Below are 10,441 nucleotides of genomic sequence, written 5' to 3' on the forward strand. Positions count from 1 at the left end.
TTGCCTGGATGGAACCTCACAACAACGCCGATGAGGAGGGACTGCCATCATTCCCATTTCGCAGACGGGAAGCCAAGGCATACAGAGGTTAAATATTTGCTCAAGGTCAAAAATTAGGTAAGTCATGGAGCCAATATCCAGGCAGTCTGACTCCAAAGTCCACTTTCTTAACTGTCACTGAAGATACGTACAAAGATGATTAAAAAGGCACATTTATTCCATCAACAGATGAATGGATAAAAAAGATGTGGTACATATGTACAATGGACTATTACCCAGCTGGAAAAAGCAATGAAACTGGGACATTTGTAGAGACCTGGATGGACTTAGAGACTGTCATACAGAGTGAAGTGAGTCAGAAAGAGAAAAATAAATATCATATATTAACACATATATGCGGACTGTTGAAAAATGGTACAAATCAACCCATTTGCAAGGCAGAAATAGAGACACAAATGGAGAGAACAAACATATGGACACCAAGTGGGGAAAGCAGGGAGGGTTGGGGGGGAATGAACTATAAGATTAGGATACCAAATTGTATATTCTAAACATATGCAGTTTATTGTGTGTTAACTGTATCTCAATAAAAGTTCTAAAAAATAAATAAATAAATAAATAAATAAATAAATAAATAAATAAATAAACAGGCACATTTACAATTCCCAGCATTGCTCAATGTTCTGTATTATGATTTCCATCTATTCCCAACACACAGTAGACGTAACAAGCAACAATTCTTGGCCTTATTTGTTAAGATTAGTTATAAAAGCTCTCATTTTCTATACAAGTTACACTGTCTAGGAAATCACCATCTGATTAGAAAGCATCACCTTCTAGAATTATCAACTTTAACTTCTGCATTTCAAAATGATGGACCACAAAAGCAAAAGACAGAGAAGCTGGAAACAGACACGATGGGGTGACCCTCCAGGGACCACTCTCTTCCCATTTGTATCCCTAGCATCAGGCTCTGAGATAGGTGTACAGTAGGTAGGCACTTAATAAAAGTTTGTGGAATCTGGACTTCCCTGGTGGTGCAGTGGTTAAGAATCTGCCTGTCCAGAAATAGAGACACAGACGTAGAGAACAAACACCAAGTGGGGAAAGCTGGATGGGGGCAGAGGGATGAATTGGGAGATTGGGATTGCCATATATACATTACTAATAAGAAAAAAATATCAAATTGCACACACAAAAAAGATTAAAATATGCAAAAGGAAGTAAACATTTTAAAAATTAAAAATATGTAAATTATTAAGTAAAAATTGGCAAATAAAATTATAAGTAGAAAATGTTGAAAAAAGAAAAAAAAAAGAATCTGCCTGCCATTGCAGGGGACAGGGGTTCTAGCCCTGGTCCAGAAAGATTCCACATGCCGCAGAGCAACTAAGCCCATGTGCCACAACTACAAGCCTGTGCTCTAGAGCCCACAAGCCACAACTATCGAGCCCACGTGCTGCAACTACTGAAGCCCGACCACCCAGAGCCCATGCTCCGCAACAAGGGAAGCCACTGCACTGAGAAGCCCACACACCAAAATGAAGGGTAGCCTCCTGTTCACCGCAACTAGAGAAAGCCCACACAGCAACAAAGACCCAAGGCATCCGATAAATAAATAAATAAATTTATATTAAAAAAAAAGTTTGTGGAATCAAATGGTGTTTGTGGGAAATGTTTCTACACTCCTCTAAAACACAGATGGAGGGACTTCCTTGGCAGTCCTGTGGTTAAGACTCCATGCTTCCACTGCAGGGAGCATGGGTTCAATCCCTGGTCATGGAACTAAGATCCCGCATGTCGCACGGTGCAGCCAAAAAAATAATAATAATAAAAATAAAATAAAACACAGATGGAGAAAGGGAAAGAAAACCAAAAAGACTCAGGAAGAACACTGTAAAGTCTGATTTAATGAAGTGTGAGGGTGCAAGGCGCTGGGGACATAGAGTGCTATTTTCAAGAGCCAGGACAGGAGCTGCCAGCTGAGAGATGGGCGATTTCCTGCCTACCCAGTGGGAGTATAAGATAGCACCACTTTTCCAAAAGACAATTTTGAAAAAGCTTTTAAATACATTTACTTTTGGTAAATATATTTGATTAGTCTAGTAGTTTCACTCTGTCACAAAATATTACTGCCTAAGAAAGTAATAATGCATATTCAATCACTCAACAAGGATTGACTGAACACCTATCAAGGGCCAGGCATTGTTCTAGGTGCTAGAAACATAGCAGTAAACAACAAAAAGAGGAAGTCTCTTCCTTCCTGGATTTTTTACATTCTAATGGGGGAGACTAATGGTAAGCAAATGGGCATGTAATACAACGTGTAGTAGTTAGATGTACAACTTCTGAAAACCTCTGAGGGGGTAGGGGTGATACTTGAATGGGAATCTGAATAAGGTGTGGGAGCGAGATATACAACTACCAGGAAAAAGATGTCTTAAACAGCAGGACTAGCAAATGCAAAGGCCCTGAAGCAGGAATATGTTAGGTGAGTTTGAAAAAATATCATTGGAGGCCTCTTTCATACCCATTAGGATGGTTATTATCCAAAACACAGAAAATTATAAGTGGTGGGAAGAATGTGGAGAAATTGGAACCCTTGAGCATTTCCTGTAGAAATGTGCAATGGTGCAGCTGCTGTGGAAGGCAGTATGGCAGTTCCTCAAAACATTAAACATAGAATTACCATATGATCCAGCAATTACACTTTAGGATATATACCCAAAGAATTAAAAACAGGACTCAAATAGATATTCATACACTCATGTTCCTCACAGCACCATTCACAACAGCTAAAAGGTGGAACCAACCCAGATGTCCATCAAAAGATGAGTGGATAAACAAAATGTGTATATTTAAATGATGGAATATTATTCAGCCTTAAAAAGGAAGGAAATTCTGATACATTCAACAAAACGGATGAATCTTGAAAACATTACATTAAGTGAAATAAGCCAGACACAAAAGGTCAAATATATATTTGTATGTTCATTTATACGATGTACATAAAATAGTCAAGTTCAGAGAGAAAAAAGTAAAATAGTAGTTCACAGGGGATGAGGGGAGAAGAGAATAGGGAGTTGATGTTTAACAGTATGGAACTTCGGTTTGGGATGAGAGAAAAGTTCTGGAGATGGATAGTGGTGATAGTTGCATACCAATGTAAATGTACTTAATGACATTGAATTGTACACTCAAAAAGGGTTTAGGGACTTCCCTGGTGGTGCAGTGTTTAAGAATCCGCCTTCCAATGCAGGGGACACGGGTTCGAGCCCTGGTCCAGGAAGATCCCACATGCTCGGAGCAGCTAAGCCTGCACTTTAGAGCCCATGAGCCACAACTACTGAGCCCACGTGCCACAACTTCTGAAGCCTGTGCGCCTAAAGCCCGTGCTCCACAACAAGAGAAGCCACTGCAACCAGAGGCCCGTGCACAGCAACAAAGAGTAGCCCCCACTTGCCACAACTAGAGAAAGCCCACGTGCAGCAACAAAGACCCAATGCAGCCAAAAATAAATAAGTAAATAAATAAATAAATTTATTTTTTAAAAAAGGGGGAGTTAAATGGAAAATGTTATGTTATGTATATTTTACCACAATTTAAAAAAATCACAGGACTGAGGGGGGCGGGATAAATTGGGAGATTGGGATTGACATATACACACTACTATATATAAGATAGATAACTAATAAGAACCTGCTGTATAGTACAGGGGACTCTACTCAATATTCTGTAATGGTCTATATGGGAAAAGCATCTAAAAAAGAGTGGACATACGTATATGTATAATTGATTCACTTTGCTGTACACCTGAAACTAACACAATGTTGTAAATCAACTATACTCCAATAAGAATTAAAAAAAAAAATTACAGGACTGATGTGGCTGGAGCACAGTGAGCAAGGGTCCTAAGGGCCAGGGAGGGCCTTCAGGCTTCATTCTAAGACTGATGAGAAGCCCCTGGGGAGCTGGGAGCGGAGGTAATACAATCTGATTTACCATCTAAAGGCTCACTCTGGCTGCTGTGTGAAGAGGCTCAAGGGGTCAAGAATAGAACTAGGAAAAGGATTAGAAGGTCATTGCAGTCACCTAAGTAATTCCTGAGGTTAATTCAGAATCTCTTCATGGTTTGCAAATGGCATTAATCCATGACCTACCCCTCATTTTGGCAGGCTCTAGGGCCTGGCCTTGTCCTGTGAGTGTGTGTGTGCACGCAGGCACATGTGCATTAGCACATAAGAATCTGGGACTTACTGGCAAGCCTGGGTCCAAACCTGGTCCTCAACTCAAGGCTTTCCTACAAGAAAAGGATACCTTGCCCCACCTGTCTCCTCTAGGGCTGGATGAGGAACAAAAACATCTACCTTTGGGACTTGCTGACTCTCTAAATTCCCACGACACATGTTCTTCTTTGTTTTTATTTTGTTTTGCTTTGGTTGTTTGTTTTTATTGTAAAATATATAATAATAATAATATATATACAAAACACAAAATACATATTAACATAAAAGTTACCATTTTAACCATTTTTAAGTGTACAGTTCTATGACATTAAGTACATTCATATTGTGCAATCACCACTGCCATAAGTCTCCTGAACTTTTTTCATCTTGTAAAGCCGAAACCTTTTAAACACATCTGTACCATTTAAACATTCCACACCCACCCTCCTGCCCCGGACTACCATTCTACTTTGTCTCTGTGAATCTGAATACTATCAGGAATCTTGTACAAGAGGAATCACATCATATTTGCCCATTTGTGACTAGCTTATTTCACTCAACATCATATCCTCAAGTTTCATCCATATTGTAGCATGTGTCAGAACTTCCTTCCTTTTCAAGGGTGAATAATATTCCATTGTGTATATATACCACATTTTGTTTACTCATTCATCTACTGATGGCCACTTCAGCTGCTCCCACCTTTTGGCTATTGTGAATAACACCACTATGAACATGGGTGTACAAATATCTATTTGAGTCCCTACTTTCACTTCTTTTGGGTATACACCCAGAAGTGAAATTGCTGGATCATATGGTAATTCTATTTTTAATTTTTTGAGGAATTGTCATATTGTTTTCCACAGCAGCTGTACCACAAGCAAGGCACAAGTTCGAATTTCTAATTTCTAAGGATTCTAATTTCTCCACATTCTCACCAACACTAGTAACTTTCTGGTCTTGGTTTTCTTTAATAGCCATCCTAATGGGTGTGAAGTAGTATCTCACTGTGGTTTGTTTGTTTTTTTTAATAACTTTTATTGAGATACAGTTAGCATACAATAAACTACATATATTTAGAGTGTACCTCACTGTGGTTTTGATTTGCCTAATGACCAATGGTACTGAGCATCTTTTCATGTACTTATTGGCCATTTATATATCTTCTTTGGAGAAATGCCTATTCAAGTCCTTTGCCTATTTTTTAATTGAGTTATTTTGTTTTTTTGTTGTTGAATTGTGGTTGTTTTTTTTACAATCGCTTTAACATGAAAAACCATTCTTAGCTCATGGGTCATTAAAAAACCAGGTCATGGGCCGTTTGACCCCTGAAGTCATAGTTTGCCCAACTCCCTCATGTTACCTTTGAGGAAAGTCAGGCTCTGAATGAGGCCCCAGGTCTCCTGATTCTCAAGCCAAGTTTTTCCAGTGGGCGCTGTAGCCGCTACTTCCTTCATTCAACAAATATTTATTGAGAGCCTACTCTGTGCCAGTCACCAGGAAGGAGCTGCTACAGAAGTGAATGGACCAGACCTGCTCCTCAGAGCTAAGAGTACAGAGGGGAGTAAAGCATGAGACAAATAATCACACAAATGGGACTACCCTGGTGGTGCAGTGGTTAAGAATCCACCTGCCAATGCAGGGGACACAGGTTCAATTTCTGCTCCAGGAAAATCCCACATGCCGTGAAGCAACCAAGCCCGTGCACCACAACTACTGAGCCCGTGCACCTAGAGCCCATGCTCCACAACAAGAGAAGCCACCACACTGAGAAGCCTGGCACCACAACGAAGAGTAGCCCCCCTTGCCACAACTAGAGAAAGCTGGCACGCAGCAATGAAGACCCAACACAGCCAAAAAAAAAAAAAAAATCACACAAATGAATACATACTTGCAAACTGAAAAGGAGAACTGGTTGCTATGAAAGAATAATAGACAAGGCCTCTCTGAGGAAGTGCCATTTAATCTGAGTTCTGAAGGAAATGTAAAAGTAACCCAGATTAACAGAAGGGGAGGAAGAGCATTCTCAGCAGATGGAAAAGCATGTATGAAGGGTAAGAAATTCTATTGAGTGTTTTATTAAAAGTGTGATAGGGTTTTAAAGGTGCACCAAGATTATTCCATTTTCTGTGAGGAGAATAGATTGGAGTGCGACAGAATGGAATAGCATAGATTGGAAGCAGGGAAATGAGTCGGCAGGCTACTCTAATTGTTCAGATGGAAGCTGATGAGCACTTGGGCTGGAGCGGTGGTAGTGGAGATGGAGATTAGTGAACAGGTTTGGAGATTATTTGAGAAATTAATTCATTAGGACCTGGTGATGGACAGATGCAAGAGTGAAAGGATAGGGAGGTTTCAAGAATGACTCCTGGTTCCTAGCTCAAGTGGATGGATGGTGGTGCCATTTACTGAGATGGAGCAGTCCAAGGAAGGAGCAGGTTTGGAGAGAGAATTTCAAGAATTTGATTTTGGGGACTTCCCTGGTGGTGCAGTGGTTAAGAATCTGCCTGCCAATGCAGGGGAAATGTGTTCGAGCCCTCATCCAGGAAGATCCCACATGCTGTGGAACAACTAAGCCCGTGTGCCACAACTACTGAGTCTGTGCTCTAGAGCCCGCAAGCCACAACTATTGAGCCTGTGTGTCACAACTACTGAAGCCTGTGCACCTACAGCCTGTATTCCGCAACGAGAGAAGCCACTGCAATGAGAAGCCTGCGCACCACCATGAAGAGTAGCCCCCGCTCACCGCAACTACAGAAAGCTGCACACAGCAACGAAGACCCAAAGCAGCCAATAAATAAATTAATAAATTATTTTTTTTTTAAAAAAAGAACTTTATTTCAGATGTAGTAAGATTTAGACCACTGTGAAGCATCCAAATGGAGAGATCAAAGAGGCAGATGGATATATAGGTTTGGGATCCAGAGAAGTAGTCCGAATGAAGGCTGGATTTGGTGTTGGTGCTCACCACTACCACTGAGCTGTATGTTGCTGTACAGTGAGAATGACACCGTGGAAGGAGTACCAACCTGGGCTGAACTGGGAGCATCTGGGTTCAAGTCCCCATTTTGTCATTAACCATCCTCTCTGAGCTTCAGTTTCACCATCACTAACACAGAAGGCTGGTCCAGACAGAACCTCCTCTAACTTTTTTTTTTTAATAAGAATTACCTCCTCTCTGGGACTTCCCTGGTGGTCCAGTGATTAAGACTCTGTGGTGCCAAAAACTAAAAATAGAGTTACCATATGACCCAGCAATCCCACTACTGGGCATACCCAGAGAACACCATCATTCAAAAAGACACATGCACTCCAATGTTCACTGCAGCACTATTTACAATAGCCAGGTCATGGAAGCAACCTAAATGTCCATCGACAGACGAATGGATAAAAAAGATGTGGTACGTATATACAATGGAATATTACTCAATGTAAAAAGGAACGAAATTGGGACATTTGTAGAGACCTGGATGGACCTAGAAACTGTCATACAGAGTGAAGTGAGTCAGAAAGAGAAAAACAAATATCGTATATTAACACATATAAGCAGAATATAGAAAAATGGTACAAATCAACCGGTTTGCAAGGCAGAAATAGAGACACAGATGTAGAGAACAAACATATGGACACCAAGTGGGGAAAGCGGGGAGGGTTGGGGGGAATGAATTGGGAGATTAAGATTGCCATATATACACTACTAATAAGAAAAAAAATCAAATTGTACACTTTAAATACATGCAGTTTATTGTATGTCAACTGTATCTCAATAAAAGTTCTGAAAAAAACAAACAAACAAAAGACTCTGTGCTCCCAAAGCAGGAGGCCCAGGTTCAATCCCTGGTCAGGGAACCAGATCCTGCATGCCGCAACTAAGAGCCCACATGCCACAACTAAAAGATCCTGCATGCTGCAACAAAGATCCCGTGTGCCAAAACTAAGACCCAACGCAGCCAAATTAATTACTTAATTAATTAATTAAAAAAAAAGAATTACCTCCTCTCCTCCAAAATAAATACACAAAAAATACTATACACGATTTCAGGGATTTATTCAGTTCTTGGCACCTTTCTTTGGACCCCAAATTAAGAACTCCTAGGCTGGGACTTCTTTGGCATTCCAGTGGTTGGGACTTCACCTTCCAGTGCAGGGGGTATGGGTTCAATTCCTGGCTGGGAAGCTGGGATCCCACAAGCGTCGTGGCCAAAAAAACCAAAACATAAAACAGAAGCAATACTGTAACAAATTCAATAAAGACTCAAAATGGTCCACATCAAAAAAATCTTAAAAAAAAAAAAAAAAAAAAAACTCCTAGGCTATGTGACCAGACAACCAAAGTTTAGGAGGATATATATTTTAAACATCTGTGCCCCTAGAGACTATGATAAGCACCGAACCAAGGAGAGAGGACCCAAGACTCTAGGTCTCCTTTGCTTTCTACAAAAAAGTATGCATTATCATGAAGCCAACCAGTGTATCCGAAGGCCCTAACCTACTTTTCAAGGTTTATCTTCTTTTACCCTTTCTTCTTGGCCTATGCTCCAGACAAATTGGACTATGCACACTCTCCCCTTTCTCAGAATACCCTTCCTCCACCTCCACACATCCAAACTGTGACCGCTCTTCAAGGCTTCAAATGCCTTTCTCCTGCCCCCTCTACCTAACTAGAAGCAACCTCAGCCTACTGTGAACATTCACAGCACTTTCTCTGTATCCCTCTTAACGAAATTATCATATTCTTCCTTGTATTACAGTTGTGCACCCCCTACTAAAAGGCCGGAGCAGCACTTGTTATCCTTTATAAAGAGTTTTCTCACCTATCCCTTACCTAGCCTGAGTGAAAACTGCATCCCAACCTCACTGCCCTGTTTAGACCTTGGCCTCTAGCCTAGACAACAGCCCCACACGACCCCCTAGTGGCAGCTCCTATACCTGACCACTACTCATATCCTTTCTGCACACTAATGTTGAATATTTTCTTTAAAATCTGATTATGTCACTTCTCGATTAATATATATATGAATGGCTCATAACTGCCTTCTTCAGGATTTCTCAACTTCAAGGTTCCAACACACTGGCTAGATCTGGTATGAAACATCTAAAGTCATTTCTCACTAATGAAGTACTAATTGAACTATTTACAAATGTGGAATACTTAGAACAGCGTCCAGCACATAGTAAGTATTATATAGATGTTAGGCATTACTAAGAGTGAAAATGTAAGACCTATGAGATAGGTGGAACAGATGCTTTTGGTGCTCTGTATACATCCCCATGGCCCACTTCTGATTTCAGCTGCAGCTGCAGGGAACAGTTCTGTACAGGCTGACAGTATGCCTCCTCGAGGGCCCTATGGGTCTCCCTGCTTTTCTGCCCCAGGTCTTCCACTTCTCACAAGCTCACTCAGCCAATAAGCAGAGCAGTCTGGAGGTACAGGGGCATCTGTAGGCAATAATGTCCATCTGGTGACTTATCTGCCTCCCTTTCCTACATTGCTACAGATACCACCATAATCCAGGGGAAAGTAACAGTAATGTTAATTACAGCTTGATCAGTGTTCCACTCCCTGGCACATTTATCAACACGTTCCTGTGAAACTCCAGGTCATCTACCTTACCCTTCTGATCCTCCTGCTCTTGGCCCACTAGCACATGTTGATAGGGCAACACCTGAGCATCTGCTACTTGAAAAGAGTCAAAGGGCTGGGGTGTAAAAGAAAACAGAGATGGCAGAGTCATAGGTCACAATGCCACGGAGGGTATGAAAAAGGAATGGAGGAGCCTTGAGACCTGGTCTTTCTTACGCCCTAGGCTCTAAGCAGAATTAAATCAGCCAGCAAGAGAGAGAGAACGAAGCACCTCCAACCACATTCTAGACAGGAGCGAAATCGGAGGCTGACACTGCGCAGGCGCAGGAAGTAGGCTAGGGTTGCCTCTCAAGCTCACCCCGGCCTCTCCTAGACAAGGGCCACCGGGAGAGCACAGTACAGTACCCCGCACTAGGAGCCTCCCTGTCGTGCCCCCTCTTTCTCGTGAGTCCCTCAGACCATTCAGGAAAGGTCTGGAAACCCACCTTCTGAGGCCGTCGGACCGCCCTTCGGTCCCCACTCAGGGCCTGGTCGAACCTGAAAAGCTAGTAGTGCCAATCTCGGGCGAGGCGCCAAGACAAGAAGGGCCGCCAGGTCGCTTGGGATCGGCCCTTCTCGCTGCCGTTCTCAC

The 10,441-nt window shown here is 41.8% G+C and overlaps 1 protein-coding gene across 1 annotated transcript in view; it reads right to left on the bottom strand.

Moving 5' to 3' along the window:
* The window catches only part of DNAJC17 (DnaJ heat shock protein family (Hsp40) member C17), a 45,473-nt gene that overhangs the window by 34,842 nt on the left and 190 nt on the right, over positions 1 to 10,441 (bottom strand). The window lies entirely within an intron of this gene.

This window comes from Hippopotamus amphibius, chromosome 2 (genome assembly GCF_030028045.1).
Source record: "Hippopotamus amphibius kiboko isolate mHipAmp2 chromosome 2, mHipAmp2.hap2, whole genome shotgun sequence".
Taxonomy (NCBI): domain Eukaryota; kingdom Metazoa; phylum Chordata; class Mammalia; order Artiodactyla; family Hippopotamidae; genus Hippopotamus; species Hippopotamus amphibius.